Consider the following 21,762-nt stretch of genomic DNA (forward strand, 5'->3'; position numbering starts at 1 on the left):
CCCTGTGCTCCAACCTGACCCATTCTGTGACCCTGTGAACTGTGTAACCACTGTGGGCACGCACCTCATCGCTGCTGCCAATACTCAGAAAATAACACCTCAGCTCCTGTCACTGCCTAAACACGTTCAGGCTTCTCTAGAGAGGAAAGCCGGAGGCGAGGGTCCCCAATCACCTCTGCCTTGGCTAGGGGGAAGTTTCGTTTAAATGCGCTGAGAAGCGCCGAGTGCCGGGCAGGGGGAGCGATAGGAAGGAGCCCCAGCCCTGGCCCCGCCCCCGTCTAGGCCCCGCCCTCTGCCCGGCCCTTGCCCCGCCCCCTGCTCGTTGCCGCGCGCCTTCGCGCCCCCGCGCCCCCCTCTCGCCGCCGCTGCCTCCGCCAAGTCTCGCGAGAGCCGCGCGGTCCGGCGCGCGCGGGCCGCGCCATGTCGGACGCCGTTGGGCGCAGCCGGGGCCCCGCCCCGCCCGGCGGCCCCAGCGCCCCGCACTGAGCCCGGAAGCGCTTCCCGGCCGCGCTCTGCCCCGGGACCCGCTCCCTGCTCCCGCCGCCGCTCCCCGCGCCCGCCCGCCCGCCGGGCCACGCGCCTCTGCCTCTCCCCTTCCTCAGCAGGAGCGGGGGGGCCCCCGCAGCGCGGCCCGGGGCAGAGCCGGGGGGCGGGAATGCAGCCGCCGGAGCCGCAGCCGCAGCCGGAGCCGAGCCCCCAGCGCAGCACGGTGAGGGGGGGCGGTGGTGAGGGAGGGCTGTGGGGGTGAATCGGGGGGCGGGCAGGGCCGCCCCGCTGCCGGGGGTCACTGAGGGAGGCTCGGTGACACCCCCGCTCCCCCATCCCGGCGGGCTGTGGGTGTCCCCCTGGCCGTGCGGGAGCGGCTGCAGCCGTGCCGGGGGAGCGGACGGGCTGCCCCGGGGAGCGGGGCTCTCCTGCCCTGCGTGGGCCCGGGTGTGGTGACGGGAGGCGGCTCGTGTTGATCCTGGCTCCTGTTTTGCTGCCGCACTCCCACGCAGCGAGCAGGGAAAACTTTGGTCTTTGTTTTTGGAGCCCTTTGCGGAGCGAGGCGGGCGGAGTGCCCGGGGATCCCGGGCGGGTGTCCCCTGAGCAGGGGCTGTGCTGCCTGCTGGGCCACTGATGCTGCTCTTGCTGGGTAGAAATAAATTAATTAATAAAAAGCAAATGGATTCACAGGTAAACGCTGCCAGTGCCCCTTGGACGTGACTGCAGCGCGATGCTGCTGCTGCTGCTGTGCCTTGGCTCTAGAAATAGAAGGCCCCCAAAGGTAGCAAGGCCTTCCTTGGCTGCGCTCTGTCCAGAGTCTTGGCTTCAGGTCGGGTTTGAGATCTTATCGGCTGCTTGTATTGGCTGTGAGGAAAATTAACTCGAGTTTCCTTTTAGTTGGTTTTTTAAATGTAAGTGGATATGGTGGATGGATGCAGCTCTTATTTATACTGTTCTGTGTTAGTGTAGGACTGTGCAGTCGCTGTGCTTTTCCCCTTGTTCAAACATAACTTGTAACATGATATTGGCCCTTGTTTCCCTGGCTTTGGCAAGGAGAAAACAAGGAGAGAAAAGACAATTGCTTAGGTGGTTTGGGAGTATCTGCACTTCAGGTTTTGGTAGAGATTCTCTGTGTCCAAAAAAATGGGATGGCTTAGATATGCCACACTTGGAAAGTAATGAAAAACTTAAAGTAAGACCCTGTGTTCAGATGAACATGCATGAAGCTGTTATGGAAGGTCTCAGTGCTAGCAGGTTTGAAGACACTATTCTTCAATTCTAAATAAATCTTGAGAGTGGTCAGGTTAACCTATCCAGCTGATGTGTCAATATGTGTTTGTTATTTTTAGTGCTGGTGTTTACTGTGACAAAATTGAGTAGTATTTCTTTATGGGTTTATGTTCTCTAGCAGGTCCACCTGATCACTAAGTTTTCCAGATAACTTAGTATAACAGAACTCTTAAAAGTTACAGGTAAAGCTTGCATGGTCCAAGGCCAGTCACTGTTCTGGTAACTTTAATTTAGTTTTCTAGCTCTTCAAGAAAAAGCAATTCTTTCTTCTGCCCCTTCTTAAGTATATTTGCAGTTAACATATTTCATGTAAAAAGAAGAAATGTTAAATTCATTTCCTCTTTGTAGAGAGAGAGGAACAGGATTCTTAAAAATAAAGTATTTCACAACATTTGTTAAAGCTTGCACTTTGTCCTGCCTTATGAATGGTGTCTGTTGACAGCAGCAATCTGAGGAGTGCCTTAACAACCTGTATTAATGTGTATATAGACTGTCTTTGTTTGTCCATAAAATTACCAACACAGCAAATTTTGCACGCATTAATAAAGAATATTAAAATCAGCATTTAAGCCTGCCTTTAATCTTGAATCTTTTGCTTTAAGCACAGGTAGCCAGCTGAGTATGATGTATTCTTATTATGAAATTGTACTCTTATTATGAAATTATTCTTTTATTATGTTTTTTTTTTTTTTTATCTTGTGTCATAACCTTTACATATAATGATGTCAGGTAAATGTAATGAAGGAATTGTGAAATCTGTGTCCACTCTTGTTTCCTGAATCTCATTGAGGCTCCTTTTTCTTTCCATGACCTTTCATCTTGAGGAAGACTGGATGAGTTGAATAGGTATTGTGAAAACACATCTGACTTTCAGGCAGCTTTGGTGATGTCTGTGCTGGTGTCTCTGTTGAGTTACAGAGTAAAATAAAATCCTAATGGAAAAAGACTCCTTTGGAGTCATCCAGGAGAGTGCATTGATGTGATTCTTTGGGTTATCTGGCAAACTCTCCTCTGTTCCCTCTCAGGAATTATGTAGGGCTTAAATGAAGGTTTTGGTTGTGCTGGTCTAGAGGCTTTCTCCTGATTTCAAACCTGTGATGATTCATTTTGTTTGTATTTGTATACAGCATAAGTATCCTCAAAGTATGACCTGCAGAAGCATTCTTGGTTAGGACAGGAGTTACATGGGTATGTACTGCAGTTCATAACAAATAGGAAACCTAAGATATTTTATTGAATTCTTTTTCAAAGTGCTTTGTCTTCAACTGGGATGATTTTCAAATCCCTGCTTTCACAGCTTCAGTGTTTCAACAAAATCACCAACACAAGCAAAAGCCTTTGATTTACTTTTTTGACACCAAAGGTATTTTAGTGACGATAGAGTCATTGAGTAAATGATCAAATCTAGTAAATTTTGGGCAACATCAAGTCTGAGTGTGTGCTTAGTCATGCAACTCAAGTGTGCTGTGACACATTCTGCTCTGGGAGATCTGTGATGCTGCTGTTCCTCTGCTCTGAGCTGAGGTAGGTGCACAGTCTGTGTGCTCACACATAAACACAAGGAAAGTGTAACTGAAGGTGTTTGCAGTGGGAGTTATTTTTGTTATGTGGTGTGGTTAAAAGGCAGGTGAAAAACAGTGTGAAACTGAGAGGCTTCATACAGAACCTGAAACTTTACCATGAGCACCTTTCGGGCTACTCTGGACTGCCAGATATGTGGTAGAAATATCTGTGACTTGTGGTTTTGCAGTATCTTTTCCTGTGCCTGTCTTTACTCTTAAGAGAAAGATAAAACTGAACTGAAAAACGTTGGTGCTACCTAGTGCAGTGAACTGATATTAGGGATTTACTTTCATACCTCTGGCAAAGTTTTCTCTTATTGTCACTTTTTTTTTCCAGGTTGGGACTCTTGGTTTTCTCTATAGTACAAATCTTCTCTAGGCTTATTTCTGTGTGGTCATAGTAGAGTAAAATACTGTCCAAAAGGCAATATTGATTGTCTTGTTTTTGTGAGAGATTGAGAACTGCTTTGCAGAAGTTGCATGTGTGGTGATGTCGTGGTGCCAGTTCTCACGTGTGACACTCTCTCTGTGAATGGAAAAATGAGTTTTGAAATACTTGTTTAGACTCGTGTGTGCAAATGTTGAAGGTGTTGGTTGAAAGCACTGCTGGAATAGGTTCTCGTAGTCTGCCGAACCTTCAAGTGTCAAAGTTGTCCTTTGAAAGGCTTTCAAACTGGCAGTGTGCTCATAATACTTAAACAAAATGCTCTCTCCAGCTCCAGGCAAGTGGTGCCAGTGTAGGTGGTTCTGTGGTGCTGAATATCCGTGCTGGGTGTCTGTTCTGTGTGGGGAGGGTGGTTGGTCAGCAGTCAGTGCTCTGTCAGTGTTTGTGGCACTGTGGTTTGGTATCCAGGAGACTCACGTGCACAACTTCCAGAAAAACATCACTGGGGTGTTTTCATTGACTTGAGAAGCTGAAATGCATGTCACTGAATTCAGTATGGAATATGATGAGACAATGCCACAGTATTGCTGATACAGTTCAAGTTGTGCACTGAGTTCTTATTGTTTGGCATTTTTATTGTTCTTTTCTTCTTTTCAAAGATCAATTATAACAGATGGATCACAATGTCTGTCTCAGCTTAATATCACTGTGGAAATCACATTTCAATATTCTTACACCCCATTGATTACTGTGTTGAATGTTTCTCCCTTTTCAGGTATTGTTTTAAAATAGTCAGCATAGCACTAGAGAGTAAAGATGAAAAATGCCATCTCTGTTGAGGTTATATACAGTTTTGTGTTTTTAAGAAACATTAGTTCTTCAGTTTCTGCTGGGCTTTATTTTATTGAGGGCCTGAATTCAAAGTAGTGGTATTTTAAAAGCATTGAATTACCAGGTTTTGTCCTAATCTGGCTCTTTTGTAAGGAAAATCACTGCTCTTTTCAGAGAGTTGCTTAAAGCAGGGGGCTTTGTAAGCAAATAGCAAAGGGAGGGAAAGGAGGAGGTGGTTGTGCTGTGGTAGTGCTGAGCAGCCTCCCTGTCACTGCTCAGGTACAGATGTTTTCCTACCTGCATGTGGGCTGGCTGGTGGATCATTGAGTGTTCTCTGGAAAACACCCTTCAGCAGATTCTGTTCAATCAGTCTTGTTCCACACTCAAAATGAAATACTTTGTTTCAAATGAAATTGCATGTCTGCTAAAGTGTACATTAATTTGAAAAGTGGATCAATTTATGTGAAATCATGGTTGATCTAGGGGCAAATGGAGAGTTTTTAGAAAAAGAAATCCTGTTACTATCAGTATTTGTCTTGGATGTTGTGGTAGGGAGAAAACTTGAACAATTTAATAAACTGCATTCAGTATTGACTGTTTCTTACCAGATTTGGTAAAAAACCACAGCAGTGCTGGTATTTTAATCTTGCAGCTTTATGCTTCAGCATTTTTCTAGTCCTTGGTTGTATTCTGAGGTGATTTGCCCCAGGTCAGCTGTTTGAACAACTCTTCCTGGTTTACAGTGCCACAGCTGCATTAGAAATTGGCTGGGAAAAGGCTTTGCTTGTTCTAGGTATGTTATTTGTCACATCAGTGTAAATCCTCAGGTGTAATTCTGTGTCTGCAGTGGGGAGTTTGTATACTTTGGCTTGACTCAAGATTTGGGCATTTTTTCTTAGCACTTGAAAGAGTTACAGATTTGTTTTGTTCTTCCATGTTGGGCATTGGATCAATAATAATTGATGAATAGGAGATGATTGGGTTTTGTTGCCTTTTTTTTTTTTACCTAGATGTTGTACAAGTTATGAAAGAAATATAGAGCTTGGCTTTCATGTGGATGTTCTTGAGATCAGCTTGCAGAAATAGTGAGCCAGGTACTAGGCTGTTGCAGAGCATTGCATTAAAGTGTACCTGCTTTTTTTTCTTGGAATTCTTATCTTTATCTTAAAAGAATAGTAATTCTCGCTGTAATCCTGCTAATGCTGGATCAGAAATTACATGTCTAGACAAGACAAAGTGTTAATTTGGTACATTTTCTCTGTTGCTTCATATTTCCTCAAAAATACGAATAGGTTAAATTTCTACTAGCGAGCATTACATCAAATATCATCTTCTCACTGCTGATTTGAATGTGTTAAAAACTTTAAAGTTATTTGCTGGATATTCTGCTGAAAAGTCACTTTATGTTCTTTCCTGGTAAAAATCAAGTTTTAGCTGCTGGCTGATCTGGACATTTGCAAATGGGGCTTCAGTAATTGCTGAGTAAGTGTTGTAGCTGAATTCAGAACGCTTACATGAAATTTTATTTTAAAACTTTTGTCAATGCTTTTGTACATTACCATGGATTTTTTCAACTCCTTAGTCCATTTCAAATGGGCAGCACAGGGGAACAGGTATTTTAGTCTTTTATCTATGCTTTGTTTCCTGCTGTTTGGGCAGCATCATGAAAGTGTGGTTGTAAAAATTTGCATGCTGTTCCAATTTCATGAGCATCAGTGTTTTATACAGGTGTTTCACAACAAATCTCATTGTTGGGCTGAATGCTTCATGAATTGTGAGTAAGAACTTTCTGAATAAATGCTCAGGAATATGTTTGCAGTTTTGTACTTTCTCCTGCTCTTACACTGAAGCTCTTACTCTTCAATGTGTACTGGTTTCAGTAGCAAGCAGTGACAGTGAGAATTATCCCTGTTTACATCCAGCTTCCTTCTGTGTTGGTTTGAGTTCATTGGCACTTTCTGGAACAAACATTTTTTATTGTTTTCTTGGAATATCCAGTTTAAAGGAAGAGAGGTCAGACAGGGAAGAGTTTGTACCACATCTATTGCAGCTGAATTAAGTTCATAAATGGCAGACTGTAGGTTCTCTTAGATGACATCTGCCTCTTGGCTTTTGAAACCTTTAGATGCTGTAAATGCTTCTTTTGCTTTAAAGAAAGTTCCAAGTCAAGTAAATGTTCTACCTGCCAAACCCTTTCAAGATTTGGGAGTTGAGGTAAATGAGGCTGAAGGTAGCCTTAGGCCTAAGAGAGACCTGAGTAAGATCAGCTATTTTGGTCTGTCTTTAGAAATCATCTACTGTATTAAAAAAAAAAAAAAAAAAAGAAAAAAAAGGAAAGAAAGAGTCAAAAATCACTTAAGTGTTGAAACAAAGTTCCTTGATTTAGGAGTAAGAGGTCTGTAAGAGGGAAGTGACTTCTGTAGAGGACAACTTGAAGTTTTCCACAGAGAAGAAAGAATCCTCTCAGGAGTTCTGTGCAGCAGGTCTTGATGGTCTTAGTTCCATGGGGTGAGTGACACCTTTCTGTAACAATGTGGTCACTGAGGCCTCTTCAGTGATCTCTGTTGTTGTTACTCATGGAGGCACTAGGACCAACACCACAGACATTTTTGGTGCTGTGGTAAACACTACTTCTATTTCTGTAGGAACACTCAGTCACTTGAAAGCTGCTTTGCCTTAACTGAGACATTTTTGCTGTAAAAGTTGTAGCAAAAATTTATGACACTTCTCCTAAGAGCATATGTTACCCAAGATGTGATCAAGGCTTGGAAGCTTGTGCTGCTTGGTTCTTATCTGTACTGTTCAGGTCTTGGGTTTTGGTTCCACAGATCCCAGGGCACTTTGTTCTCATGTCCGTCTGTTATGGACAGGTTGAGACACAGCAGTGGTGGCCTGGTGTCTGCAGTCTGAGGGAGGATTCCTGTCCTGGGAACACAGAGGAGATGGAAGAAGAGCTCCTTCTTCTCTTACCTTTTAAGAAATCTCTATCTTCTGAAAGAGGGGTCCTGCTCACTCTCCTGCTGGTTGGATGAGGTGGAGAAAACTTCCTGTTGCCAGTCCTGGGCTCGGTGAAGCCATGGTCCCTGTGGGTGTCAGTTCATGGGCTTGATGGCTCAGAGAACTTGCTGAAGGGGGATTGGTGTTGGGGAGCTGACAGGGAAGGATCAAAAGAACTCTGACTCCCTTCTGTGAATTGAGTTCTAGAAAGATCCCCAAAACCAAGCAGTCCTTATATGCTTTCCTTCCAACCACTGAATCCTGTTAACATTTATACCATAGATCATTGTTTTGTCCTGCTTCCTGTAAAGAAGTTCCTCTAAATGTCTCATTTTTTTGAAAATTTTGAAAGGTAAGGCTTTTGTGAGGTCTAAAAGAAGAGGAAAAGAGAAACAGATTTAAGTGTTAGAATTTCTATGATTCAGGTGAGAGGAAAGTAGTTATGACATTGACATTTTGATATGCTGCTTCTTATGTTTTGATTATGTGCTAGAACACACATTCCAGAAAGAACAAATGTGTCTTATGTGAAGAGTTGTGTCCTTGTAGCAAATTTCTGCTTTGGGGTTACTCTGAATAATTTCTCTTGAGCATGATCCTTGGATTACTCTATCCACTTGACAATTCATGGAATATTTGAGTTTAAGCTTTGCCAGTAGCCTTACTTAGTCAGCCTTGGGGTAAGGATTATAGGTATTTAGAATTAGTTCCTAAGTTTTACTTTCTCAACTTTTTTGCCACTGTTGGTTGTAATGCCATCAGTAAAAATGGTTGACTGCCACAGGCTCATGTAAGCTGCACTCATTTTTTAAGTTAAACTATTTATGGCACAGGCTTGTTAGTCTGTTCAGAAAGTGAACTCTACATACTTAAGGGGAATGCATTTAGACTTGCTTAGGGCTTTCTTTTGTCTGCTTTAGAGTTTGGTTTTGTTTTGGTTTTTTTCACTGTAGTTGGTTTTATGGGGATTGAGGGTGGTGTTTGTTTTGTTTTCCCAGCAAGTGTATGGTGTACTTAGACTTGTAGGGCCAGTTATTTCTGTGTATAGTAGAATTTGTGAATTATGTAAGCATGTTACGTAATCATAAATAATCTTAATTTTCATTAAACTGTTGTAAAAGTCAAGCAAGGAGAAAAATTTAATGCTTGGGGTTATTTGTTCAGTACTACTAATGATCCCTTATTCAGTACTATGAGCATCTTACTTGTTTGGTTTCCTGATAGCATGTACAGTGTGGCAGAATGGCACTAGAAGACTGTCCAGTAGACAAATACTCTACCAAAAAAATTGATTTTTTTTCTATATTCAGAAAATATTTTGGTGATTATTTGAATAATGCATTCTTAAAAAGCAGTTTTAACAGCTGTATTGCATTTGTAGTAAGCAGTATTTAATTTGGGCTCCTTTAATGGTTAATGATTTTACTAGCCATGAAAAAAGATTACTTAAACATGAAATGAGTTTGCTAAGGTGCAAACCTCAAGGTTGAATTGTAATAGGTTTTTATTACACATATATTCAAGTACATCAAATTTGTGTTAGCTTTATTAAATACTCAAAGATGAGTAACTTCTGAATATATTACTGTGATTGTAAGTCTTTCTGCAGAAAAACTTTTCAGGAGGGATCTGTGAGGATTGCAAACTTGTCTTTAGATGTGTGCTTTAATTCTTATGTGATGCTGGATCAAACTCATATCAGTTCTATGTATCTCAAAATTCTAACATTTTTCAATCACATATTTGTATTTTGTATAGTTTGCCCTGGCTTTTGGATTATTTTCTCTGTTCTGTGCTTCGTATTTGCTAATCCCTGAGATTCATAACTAATCTGGTTTGATGGCTTTGTTTTTCCTGTGGTCAAGGCTGAGAACTTTTCCCGGTTCTTCCCAATAAAAAAGCAAATGAAGATTCAGGAAGGCAGGTTTTCAGGAAGTTGGGACAATCAACAGTACTCCAAGGGCTCGCTTGAATATAGATCGTCTGGATTTCAAGGAGATGCTGGTTTTTCTATCATTTAACATGGAAGATAAGACTTTTACAAATATTACATGTTTTCAGTGTCTAAATCACTGGGTAAAGTGTGACCAACCAGAACTGTTGGTTCTATAGTTCCTTGTACCTATGAGGTTCCTGTGAGTAGCAGGAAAACTGCTAAATGGAATCAAAGAGTTCAGCCTCAGACTGTGACTTGGACTGCTTTCTTAATGAGAAAATCTAATTTCCGGTAAGTTTTTGTGCCTTACCTGAAGGAAGAGTCTGCTCCGAGGTCTTTGTGGTCAGGTCTCATCCTGACCCTTTGGTCTGACACTTCTCTCTCTCACCCTGGCTGCCTGCTTCTGTCTCAGAGGTTTGTGTCTGCCTGTGACCCAAGATACTGGGGGTTTGAGGGGAGTCAGGGAGCTGATCCAGTTTGGGTGAGTATTTAGTGTTTGTCAATCAAAGTTTAGCTTCAGTGATGTCCATGTCACCATTTGGTCTCTAAATTTGTGGTGATGTGTTGGGAGGAGCAAGTATTGAAAAGAAAGGAGAAGCCAATTCTTTCTTCAGAATTATTGTGTTTTTACTGGCTTGAAGTGATTATGAAACAGCCAGATGAGACTTCCTTTGTGACAGTTTCTCTTGAGGAAGCACCCAGAGTGTGTGCTCTTGGAGAGCATTTTATGATGAAAAATATTTCCCTAGACAAAGATTCCTCCCCCCACCACCACCACCCCAGCTTATTTCCTGAAGTTACAGGGTTTCTCTGCCTAATACTCACTTGTTTAAACTTTTCAATGTTTTTTCAGTGTTCAACAGCAGTATCAACACCGCCTCTCTTTTGCTGGGGTTGCTGTTTTCTTGTTGTTTTGAGTTGTGACTCTGTATGCTGGACAGAAAAAATGATGGATTTGGATGTTCAGTATTGCTTTTCCCTTGTAGCTGCATTTCTGTGCCTCTGCATAGAAGGGAATTAGATTGCAGCCCCCATGTTCCCAGTTAAAGTTTGTAAGAAGCTTGGTATTTGAGGGTGGTATGTTTGTAATTTTTGGTGTGTTTTTTTTTCTTCTGTAAATTATTCTGCACTTTTGATGTTTTTGGTGTTTTGTTTTTTTTTTCTGGAAGTAACATTCAATGGCATCTTAGTAGTTCTAATATTCCAGAATTCACTGCTAAGTTGTCTTTCTACTGACTTCCAGACCAGTCTAGGATATGTTTGTTACATAGTCTTCATTACAGATACATTTGTCTTATGATATTAATTTAAAAACTGCTTTTAAAATGTAAAATACATTTGGCAGTTCTATTTTATTTAGGTACAAGCAGTTGTATGAAAAATTTTGTCGATTAGGAACACATACTTTTGATTTCTAGTAATGATATTTCCTTCAAATATTTGGTTCTTATTTGAAAATAATAATTTGAATTTTAGAAGTTGCTTTTTGTAATAAATAATGTATTTGAGAATTTTTAATAGAATTTTATCATGCTTATAGGTTTTTTTTTTCATGATATCATTGAAAGTTTACAAAATGAATAATAAGTAGAAAGTCAATACTACAGTGTTTGAACCTACAGTGGCTCAATCATGCACCTGTTTGGGAGTTTTTATGTGTTTCTGTGTATTCTGGACTTGATTCAGTTGGATTGAGCATGTAAAGCTACAGAAGGAATGTCTTTACTCTTACAGGTAGTTGGGAATGTGTTGTTATAAAGGCACTTTCTCATTAGGCTGTTTTGTCTGTGGACTGTGCAGTTCATTAACTTTTCAAATACATAGGAAGTTGCTCTTATCAAACTGAATGGTTGGGTGTGGAAATCTGACAAATAATCAAAGTAATAGAGATTATTGTGTACTTGAGGAAGAATGTACAGAGCTGAATGTGCATTGTCTTCTGCAAATGTTTAAATTTATGTGAAATTTACTTTTAATCCATTTGAAAATTAGGCAAAACAGTAAGGTATTTGAATTAAGAGTAACTCCATAGGCTAAACTGTGCAGACAGTAATGGAGAATTAGTGGGTGTTGAGTATCCAAAGTTTTGTGTTGTGTTCCCTATCTGGAGCCCTTCTTGGAAGGTGGCTAAACCAGAGAATCAGTAAGGTTGGATGAGATGGTGTTATAATGTAAATCTGGTAACTAGAGGTTCTATTGATTGTGGTTCTCAGGTAAATATTGTTTTAAAGAATTCCATAATTTATCAGCCAATAAAATCTTCAAACTTTAAATAGTACTGAGTTTGGTTCACCATAATGGAAAACAAGTGGTGTGCAAGTAATGAAAATGTGCATAATTATTTTTGTATTGTCTGGGATTTTTTAAAGCATGAATTACCTTTGTTTTTTTAAAGCTGATGCTGAATCAAAGAACATGCTTCTCTGAGGTACCTAATTACTTAATTTGCATATTTCTCCAGCAGTTAGAAGGAACAGAAAATCTGCATATGATTTATAGTCAGACTTAACAGGTCTGTTGTGGTATTGCTCAGCTCATCTGGCCATTCACATACTGAACATGTAGCATTGCTTTCCATCCTGTGGGGGAGGAATGACTCAGAGCAAAATCAAATAAGGCTTGTGCTTAAACAGCACTAAAAATGTCAAAGGTTTTCATCTCCTTGCTTCTCCCTTCTCTCCTTTCAAAGCAGAGAGAACCCAAAGCTTACACTTGAGTCTGGCTTGTGTAAATGCTTGGAGCTGAGTTTGTTTGCAGTAATGTTGTGAGAATTCTGAAGGAGTCATTGGGCTGTTTGGTGAAGCAGAGGGTGTGACTGCTTGTGCTGGGATTTTGGAATCAAGGCATCAGATTACAATGTTATTTTAATATAAGCTGGTTAGGTTTTTTTTTTTTATTCAAAAATGTACAAATTTCTCACTTTGTACTCCTTTGACCAGGGCTGGCATTTTGTGTCACTTACTGGCCTCAGGGGGATGCTCTGGTGGCAGTTTTATTTGACCGGCAGGGGGAATCAACAAGTTATTTTAAACTTTAGGTTTTTCTGCTGTCTAACCTCCTGTTGTATATAAGACTGCATTGTATTTGTGGGAAGATATGACCTTGATTTTTTTCTTATTTTTCCCCTCTGTGTTTTCTGTACATGATTCCCCTTTAAGACTGAGGGGAGTTAAATGAAAAGATTGGTTTGAAGAGGTTGAAATTCTTAGTTACTAATTGAAGAGCTGGGCATGCTCCACATTGTTGCTTTCTACAAACCATATGGACACTCCCACTTCTTACCAGTAAAGAAGCTGGGGGATTGCTTAATAGCACATCTCTTCCTTTGCTGCAGTATCCATGCAAAGGAAACCACTGTGATATATCAGGTGAAAGAAAGGTTTTTTGCATTCTTGTAGTGCATCTGAGACACTCAAATTGTTGAGTGGGTGTCAGTTCCAATCTTCTGTTCTGATGGAGGTGAAGAGCCTGAGCACAGCACAAATACCAGAGCAAGCTCAGTGTAGTGTAGAGAACGTTTCAACAGTTCTTTAGCTATTGCTTTACTGAGTTACCCACAAAACTCCATAAATCCTGAGAGAAGAGCAAGGTCTATTAAAACAACAAAGAAGGACATGGGTTTTGGCGGCTGTACCTACCTTCAGCTGCTGGACAGCATCTTTTTGGTTTTGAGGAGTGAAATAATCCAAACCACTTCAAAAGAATGAGTTAGTAACTATTTTAGGTCGAAGCTGCCTTTGAGCCCTAGTGTTTTTTTCTTCTTCTAAAGCAGGATTATGAGGATAGCTTCCTAAAAGGGAAATGAAATCAGTGCAGTTTATCCTACCAACCTTAGTGGAGTACAGTAAGGCAGATCAGAGTGGAAATGATTTGGCTTTAGAGAGATGCTGATTGCTTAAAGTGTGTAACTTGCATGTGTAACTTATATTTGGAAGGATATTTGTCATGTAGAATAAAAATAAGGTATTGTAAAAATACCTTGAAATGATACCCTTGAAATTGTGAATAGGGACTTTTTGGTGAAATGCTTTGAAGAGTCAAGTACTACTTATTCCTGAAAGTTCCAGAACATGGCCCTCATTCATTTTGTCTCATGTTCAGATTTACACCTTTTTTTTAGTATCTCTACCTGATGAAAGTGACATTTGCTGCTAACTTCCCCATCAGCCAGCTGTGCAGTGTCAGCTGTGGAAAGACTGCCTGGTAGTCAAGGACCTCTTTCCCTCTACTTTGTATCTACAAGGCTGATTCTATAAAGCCACAGGGTTGTTCTACATGTTCTTGCTATAGTTTGCAGTCACAGGCTCTGTGAAACAGCATCCAGCTCCATCATCACAAAATTGATCTTTTATGCTCAGCTGTATGTAAAAAGTTACCCATGCTCCAGCCAGGAATTGTGTTAATCTCATCACTTGGATTTGAAATTTTCTGGCCTGCTGTCAGACCAACAAATATAAACAAATGTTATGGCAGATGACCTGAATACTGCCAACCTGCCTTTGCAGGCAGTGTCATTGAGTAACTGAGGTGTCCAGACTGCAAGCACAGCTTTGCTTTAACCTCCCAAAGTCATGGCTTAGCCTTGGACAGAGAGCTAATGTGTGGGTTTGAGGAGGAGTTTGTGCTTCTGTGTAACTATAGCTGATCTATGAGTGATTTAATTCATTCATCTTCCAATTTAATTTTAGAAAAATAAGGAAATTAGAATAAATGTCGGAGAAAAGCCAGTTTAATATTGTACCCAGAGTGCACAGAAGAGCATGAAAGTTATGTGACAGTGTGAAGACTGCTGCATTATTAGAATAGAATAGAATAGAATAGAATAGAATATTCTAGCCATAAGTATTGACTGTTTTTTCAAATATACAGGCTTTGGATACTACACTGGGTTGGGAACAGAAGAATTTACCAAGTAGCTATTAGATTTTTAATTTGGCAGAAGCAATAAGTACAAGAAAAATCAATAATAAAAATATATTAACAAACATATACATACACACACATGTATAAATATAGTGCAAAGGTGTCACTGCCCATGGCAGTGGGTTTGGATTTAGGTAATCTTTAAAATCCCTTCTGACCCAACCCATTCTGTGACTCTACCAGAAATTAATTTTGTTCATGAAAAGGTTTAATGTAGGTGGCTGCAATTTTTCAGCTGTTATCTGTGGTTTCTCAGGTGTTAAGCCCACCTGGTTTGGAGCTCTCTTTGGGAAGAGGATACTCTGAAGCTTTCATTAAGTAAAGATACTGGATACTCTTCAAGGTCTGTAGCTGTATGGGAATTTTGGCAGGAATGCATTTTAGGATGAACAGCTGTATTCATGTTCTAGTCTTTCCATTATCTCTTTTGGCTTATCCCATTTCTGGCCAAGATGATAGAACAAGTAAATCCAAAATAATATTGAGACTCCCTAATAGAGATTTGCTATTTAAGCAATTCCACAGACAGGACAGCTACAGCTTTATCTGAGTGTTGATTAAACACTACCTTACATACCAATGCTTCTTTTTGCAACAGATGTAACATATGGAAAGCTTATGGAAAGAGGGGAAACAGCTTTCCTTTCACCAGACTTTTTCTTTTTGTATCCCACTAGTATTTTTTAATAGGTAATGCTGAAGTTAGTGTAGAAAGCATTTCAAAATGTCTGCATCGTGTAATATCTAAGGCACATCTCCCCAGAAAGTCCATCTGGGGCTAAGATGAGATAAAATAATGTTAATAGAAGATGACTGTGGTCTGATGTTGCAGAACCTGTCTGTTGTAGAGACAACAATCTAATTTTAAGGCATTCTTCCCTCTCTGCCCCCAAAAGCAAAAAGAAGAAGAAAAAAAAGATGCAAAAAGCATAGCCTAGGATGTATGTGACATCTGTATATATACATATATAGCTCATACATACACATGTCTGAAAGTATTTATGTTGTTGGCTGATAATTTTTTATTTTACATCCCAAGGATGTTTGGCACAGCAGTTCCTGACCAAGGCACATGGTTGAGCACCTCTGCATGTACAGGTGTGATCATGGATAACCTCAATGTGTCAATGTGTTATATTGCAGTAAACATAAGTAAATTAATATAATGTGGTGTGTAACCTCTTTATGTGGCTGTCTTGCAACACTCCCATGAGCAGGTGTTCATGCAAAGACTTGTCAGGAGATACCACAGAATCAGCAAGGTCCATGTGAGATTTCCTTACGTTAACAAGTTCTGGAATGATAGAAAAGACAGGCATGCTGTGTAACTTGTTCATCATATTTTATAGCAATTATTCATGTCAAAGAAATTTACACAGTCAGGCCACCAAGGTTTAATTCTAAACTTTAGAAATGGAAGTTGATGTTTTCTGCTCCAGTGAGTATGGTTCATATTTTTCTGTACTGTTGTTCTGTATTAACTCCTGTCTGTCCATTGTTTTTTTCTCTGTCAGCTTTATTCCTTTTTGTTCCTGTTTATATGTGCTTGTCTGCTTCCCTGCTCAGTTTCATGTGTGAAGAGTCGTGTCCTAATCAGTTTGTGTTTGCTGGGGATCCTGACAGGTGGTTCTGTCATCCCCTCACTCTGCTTCTTTCTAATCTAGGGTTTTTCTTTTAGTTTCAGTGGCCAGTGTGAGGAGAGGCTGATGGTCATCAGGCCAGAGAGTGTGGAATGTTGTACTTCCCAGTACCATTTTCTCCTTTCTGAACTGGCCATGCTGGGTGTGGAAATGTAGGGAATCAAGTGTGCAGGCAGTCTGCAGCTGATGTTGCTTTTTGCAGAGTTGTCACTTACATGGGCTGCTAAGAACTTACCCAGGTCACTTACCTTGAAATTAGTGGTAATTACTGTCTCTCCTGTTTCTGCAGGAAAAGGAATACTTCTACTTTATGGATAAATATACTTTTTGATCATAGAACAATGTAAATGTTTAAGACAAGGTGTGTTACAGAAATTGTCTGCATCCTGTAAAGCTTTTCCATATATGCAATTATCAACAAAGTAGAAAGCTTTGATTCATTGTATTGAATATTGAGTATTTCCAAGATTTGTCATAGAAGAATTAGAGACTTAACAGAGAAACTTGACTGGTCTGTTTATTTTAAACTGTTGTTTGCAGCACTACTATGGCAAGCCATCACAAAAGTCCTACAGGTATTTGAGAAGCAGGAAACCTGATATTTAAACAGTTGATTTAGAACTTTTGTCCTCTTCTTTCTGCTTTGGTAGTTGCTTAATTCTAATTCTTCAAATTTTAATTGAAATAGATGAAATTTCCTGTAGCATAAGTGATTAGGTTTTATTTTTCAAATTTTATGTTATTATAACTAATCCTATTGCTGGATTGCAGCATGATTGACTAAATGAATTTAAATTTTGTAGTTATTGCACATCTTTAGCTCACCCTGAGAGGATGGCCAAGCTTTTTTCATAAAATTGTTTTCTGAGCCACCCAAGTAAAAAACTGGTTAAAAATTCAAATAGTACAGCCCTGAATGTGTGCTGTGCATTGGTGCCTTTTATAGAAGCATCTGCAGGCTTAGACAATCAGTGTGTTGCTTTTGCTCTGCAAATGAAGCCTCTTTCAGATTTATTGATAACAGTTGTTTTTTCAGAGCAGTCATTTCTAATACAGAGAAGCCCAAATCAAAAGTGAAAGAGTAAACAAAACTGAGGGACACATTTGGGCTAATTTTGTGACTAGCCATTGAAACGCGTAACAGCGGATTTATAAGTGTAGGTAACACCAAAATTTTACAAGTTCAGTGTGAGTAATCCAAATTTGGTGGGTTGTTTGTTTGGGTGTTTTTTAAATTATTTCTCTCTTGAGACTTTTTGTAACTTGTGGCTTTAGTGAATCCTTACTGATCTTGCTGAAGTCCTGCAAAAGTACTTGCAGTGATTCATTTTGTAGAAGCGTCTTGTGGAGAGACTTTTGTTTTACTTATGAAGATACCTAAGGAACAAAGCCTGTTCTGAATATTTTACAGGTGAATTCAGTACTTAGCAGTGAATTTGTCATGTAGGAGTAGGAGTTGATGCTGAGAATCACCTTGTGTAGGAGCTAGTAAGCACCTCAGCCTGGAACAAAACTGAATTCCTGTCGTGCTGGTCAGGATTCAGGCTGGTGCTCTGCAGATAACTCAGTGTCCATAGCAATATTTGGAGATATTGCTTCTTTGAGAAGTCTTAATCTCAGACTTCTGAGAAGGAAGCTCACTTTCTCAAACAGATAGTGTATGAAATGATATTCCAATACTTTTTTACACTTTGTTAGATCAGTTCTCTCCCGTATAAACCTCAGCTTCTAGTAGTTGTTAAACTTGGAAATATGAAGAGCAGACTAAGAAAAAGCTGAAGTTTGTGATCCATGGATCTACAATAGATTTCCTCCAATGCTTTATAGTATATAATCAGTTTCACATTTTCTTGTATCCTTTCTGGCTCATTTTGATTCCCAGAATAGGATATCACTACCAAAAACTTTTTGCATCATCATAAAACTGCTTTTATCAGGGCCAACACAGAAGCTGATGAGTTAGGAAATGTGACAGTGTACTGTTCCATGCAGGATTTTTCCCTGCCACAGCCTCATTTCAAAGGTGTTCAGTCAGAAATCATAGATCATATGTCCTCCTAAGAAAGGCAGTTCATTGTTCTCACAGGACTCTACTTCAGGATTATCTGTGAGCTGTACAGACTCACTTGCATTTGCAGCTTGTAGTTGTGCCTCGTGTTCTGCAGAGCCCTTCTGGAAGCTGGTGTTTGTGGCATGGTAGCATCATTCCTGAGTTATCCCCCCGCCTTGGAAACTTTCTCTTCTGTAACTTTGCTCTGTAGTGAGAGCTGCTTCTGCTTGCTCACTGGGGTGAGAGAGCCATCAGTTCCTTCCAAGTATTTACTACTGTGATGCGGCTTCTCAGTGTACCAGAGGCTTAGAGGAAAGATAGGGGGAGACTTCTTGCCAAGGTCTGTCATGACAGGATGAGAGGCAGTGGTTTTAAATGGGAATGCAGTAGAGATTGGACATAAGGAAGACATTTCTGATGAGTGTGATGAGACTCTGGAACAGTCTGCCCAGCAGGTGATGCTGTGTTGTTAGCAGTGCTCTGGGTCATGCTGGACAGGGCTTTGAGCCGCCTGGTGCCCCCTCAGCAGGGCTTTGGAACTGGGGTGACCTTTGAGGGTCTCCTCCCAACCAGACTGTGCTGTGACTTACTTAGCAGTGGGATTACTGGCCAAGAACCTCTTAGCTACTTGCCAAAAGGAGTATCATTGTTCCAGTTAATTAGCCTTCTCATTATAATTTCGTTTTTACTGTTTCCTAGTGTAATGCAGTTACTAAAAGTAAATTCTACTTTGTGGAGGTTTGACTTGTATATGGGATAGGGATGAGTTTCACCCCTTTTGTTTCCAAAGCAATTAAATAAATAATGTCTCTATATAAATGTTTAATTTAAAAAGACAGGTTTTGGATCCCTCATTGCAAGGACTTTGAGGTGCTGGAGCATGTCCAGAGAAGGGCAATGGAGATGATGAAGGGTCTGGAGCACAGTTTTCCTCAGGAGCAGCTGTGGGAGCCAGGTTTGGCCTGGAGAGAAGGAGGCCTCAGGGGTGACCTTCTTGCTTGCTTCACCTGCCTGGAAGGAGGCTGTAACCTGGTGGGGCTTTGTCTCTTTTCCCAGATAGGTAGAGGTAGAACAAAGGAAACTGGCCTCAAGTTGTGTCAGGGGAGGTTCAGGTTGACTATTAAGAAATATTTCTTTGAAAGAGTGGTTAAACATGGGAACAGGCTGCCCAGGGAAGGGTGGAAGTGTTCAGAAAATGGGTAGACGTGGCACTAGGTGATGTGGTTTAGTGGGCATGCTGGTATTCAGTCAGAAGTTACACTTGCTGATCTTGGAAGTGTTTTCCAACCTTAATGGTTCTGTGATGTAGATGGAAGAGAGAAAACAGTAATTGTTTTCTGTTTGCACCCCCTACATCTCTGCTGACACACTGGTTGAATGTTTCCAAAGGCCAGGATACTGCCCATATACCAAACACCAGTTCATTTCAATGTGGATGGCCCATAAGGATGGCAGAGTTAATTAAAGGGGGCAAGGCAAATGCCAAGGCACACAAAACAACACAAAACACATGCTTAAGAGGGAGCAATGATTGATAATGATTTTTTGGATTTTTTGAAACAACCTGTGTCATTAACATGCTTGTGCACAGTTTACAGATTAAACCCTTTTATGCTTCAGTCATGTTTCTATGCAGTGTCACTGTTTGGCCAGAAATGGGTTTCCTCTGTCCAGGTTTCTGTTACCTCAGAGTTAGATATTGTTTTTGTGTGATACAGACACACAACAGTGTATCACAATATTATTTATTTATAGAGTCTGTGGGAAGAGTTTCAAACATGGATAAAACTGATCACTGCTTAAGTTTAAGCTGCTGAGGAAAAAAGCCCCAAACAAGTGAAGGAGTGATTTTGTTACTCTACACTCCTTTATTGTCCAAGATGATAGTGTTCTGATCATGCTGACTTTAATGATAAACGTTCCATTTCAGTACTCTGAGCTGTTCTGGGCCATCACATGACACATCTGGGTAACTGTTGTATGGATAGATGGGCAGGATATGGGATTGTCAGGAGAGCTTGTATAACTTTGCCATAAGAGATCAATTGGTCAACAGCGATAGCTTGTCTGCTTTATTTTTAATTTCATTCTGCTGTATACCTCTTTTTTGTGCTTCACATTGGCTTCCTGCCATCCAGGGGTTTTATGATCTTTTTACACAAGTGAATGACTGTCCATCAGAAGACAGCTTGCCAAACCATGAAGCTGTGGTTTTACTGGCACAGCCAGTCATTCAGAACAGTGTCAGCAGCATGCTGAGCTCGGCTTTAAACATTGACTGCTTGTATTTTGCTTTGTTGAACTTTATAAGTCTGTGTGAACTGACAAAATGTCTTTAAGTTCTGTTGTGTCCTTCCTCCTGTGTGAAGCAATACAGTCCCAAAGATCTGGGATGTATAACCTTGTAAATAAAGAAAACTTCTCTTTACAAATAGACATTCTAATTTCTGAGGTGGAAAAGTTGTGCCTAGCTATATATAATCCTAAAAATTATTTTAGCTGGACAGTTGCGAGGAAAAATAACCTTTGGGATTTCTCTTATATTATGTTTATACAGTGAGTGTGTGAATGAAGATGGTTGTGAGGAAAAATTGCCCTTGGCACTGTTAAAACACTTTAGTTTCTTGTATTTTTGAGATTTTAAGGTCTTCTAGCTAGCAAGTTTTTTTGAAGGTGTCACATTACCATAAAGTCATTTGCCTGCCTTTGCTGCAAGAGCAGTCCAGCGTTTTAGTTGGATTGATGTAAGTGTTGTGACATTTGTGGGATGAGTTAATTGTTTTTGCTTATTTGAATGGTTAAATAAATGCAAACTTAGTGTACAAATCTGTTGTCTTTCTTTTCAGTACTGGAATTAATAGGTTGTGATGATTTTTAACAATTACAGCCAATGTAATTTTCGACTGCAGGCAGGCACCTTTGAATGTAAGGTGACAGTGCTTCTAGAGGCTGCTCAGGGATTAGAGGTGGGATTACATGATTGCATCCGCAGCCAGGTCAGATGCTGGGCATGTTTACAAGGCTATAATTGATGCCTATTAAATAATAGGTATGTGTGGGATGGGATGTTAAAAACCACGTTTTTGCATAGTTAATCCTTTGTGTGAAGCAACTCAGTTTGAATTTTTAACTTTAATCTTAAGTGTCATGGTTCTGTAGAAGCTGATTTACAAAAATGTTGCTCTTCAACAGCTTTTCTGCTTGCAGTCACTGTAGGAAGCACCGCAATAATTATACACCTTAACATCTACTTGAGTACTGAAATACAGGAGTGGAATTGGGATGTGATGATGCAGTAATGGCTGAAATCATACTTATTTGTTAAAACAACAGTAGTAGCTAAAGCCCCAAAGATACTAATACTCAGTCTAATAAAGTGCTTTCTAAATATGTTGTCTGAGCTAATTAGTCTCTTGTCTTCTCATGTGTTACTGTTGGCAAGCAGTGTATGGGCAGTATCCTGGCCTTTGGAAATGTTTAACCAGTGTGTCAGCAGAGATGTAGGGGCTGGAATCTTATCACTCACTAGTGATAAAGAGCTGTTGCCTGTAATCAGTTGGTCTACCACAGTGCTCACAGAGAGTTTTTTAGAGCATAGTGTTAGTATTGCTTGGATGGTGAGCAAGTGATGATGGGGAGTTGGAAGTGTGGTTTCAGTTCTG

At 40.3% G+C, this 21,762-nt stretch overlaps 1 protein-coding gene across 4 annotated transcripts in view; it reads left to right on the forward strand.

Annotated features, from left to right (window-relative positions):
- Positions 1-411: 411 nt before the first annotated feature.
- TAB3 (TGF-beta activated kinase 1 (MAP3K7) binding protein 3) overlaps positions 412-21,762 on the forward strand; it is a 44,126-nt gene continuing 22,775 nt past the window's right edge. For 3 of the 4 annotated variants that reach the window (XM_064706942.1, XM_064706953.1, XM_064706960.1), the window contains exon 1: positions 412-709. The gene's annotated coding sequence lies outside the window, so the exon portion shown is untranslated. Of the gene's footprint in view, positions 710-15,489; positions 15,509-21,762 lie in introns of those variants that run through there. The other variant, XM_064706946.1, reaches the window with a different exon arrangement.

Source organism: Zonotrichia leucophrys, chromosome 1 (genome assembly GCF_028769735.1).
Source record: "Zonotrichia leucophrys gambelii isolate GWCS_2022_RI chromosome 1, RI_Zleu_2.0, whole genome shotgun sequence".
NCBI classification, from domain to species: Eukaryota; Metazoa; Chordata; class Aves; order Passeriformes; family Passerellidae; genus Zonotrichia; species Zonotrichia leucophrys.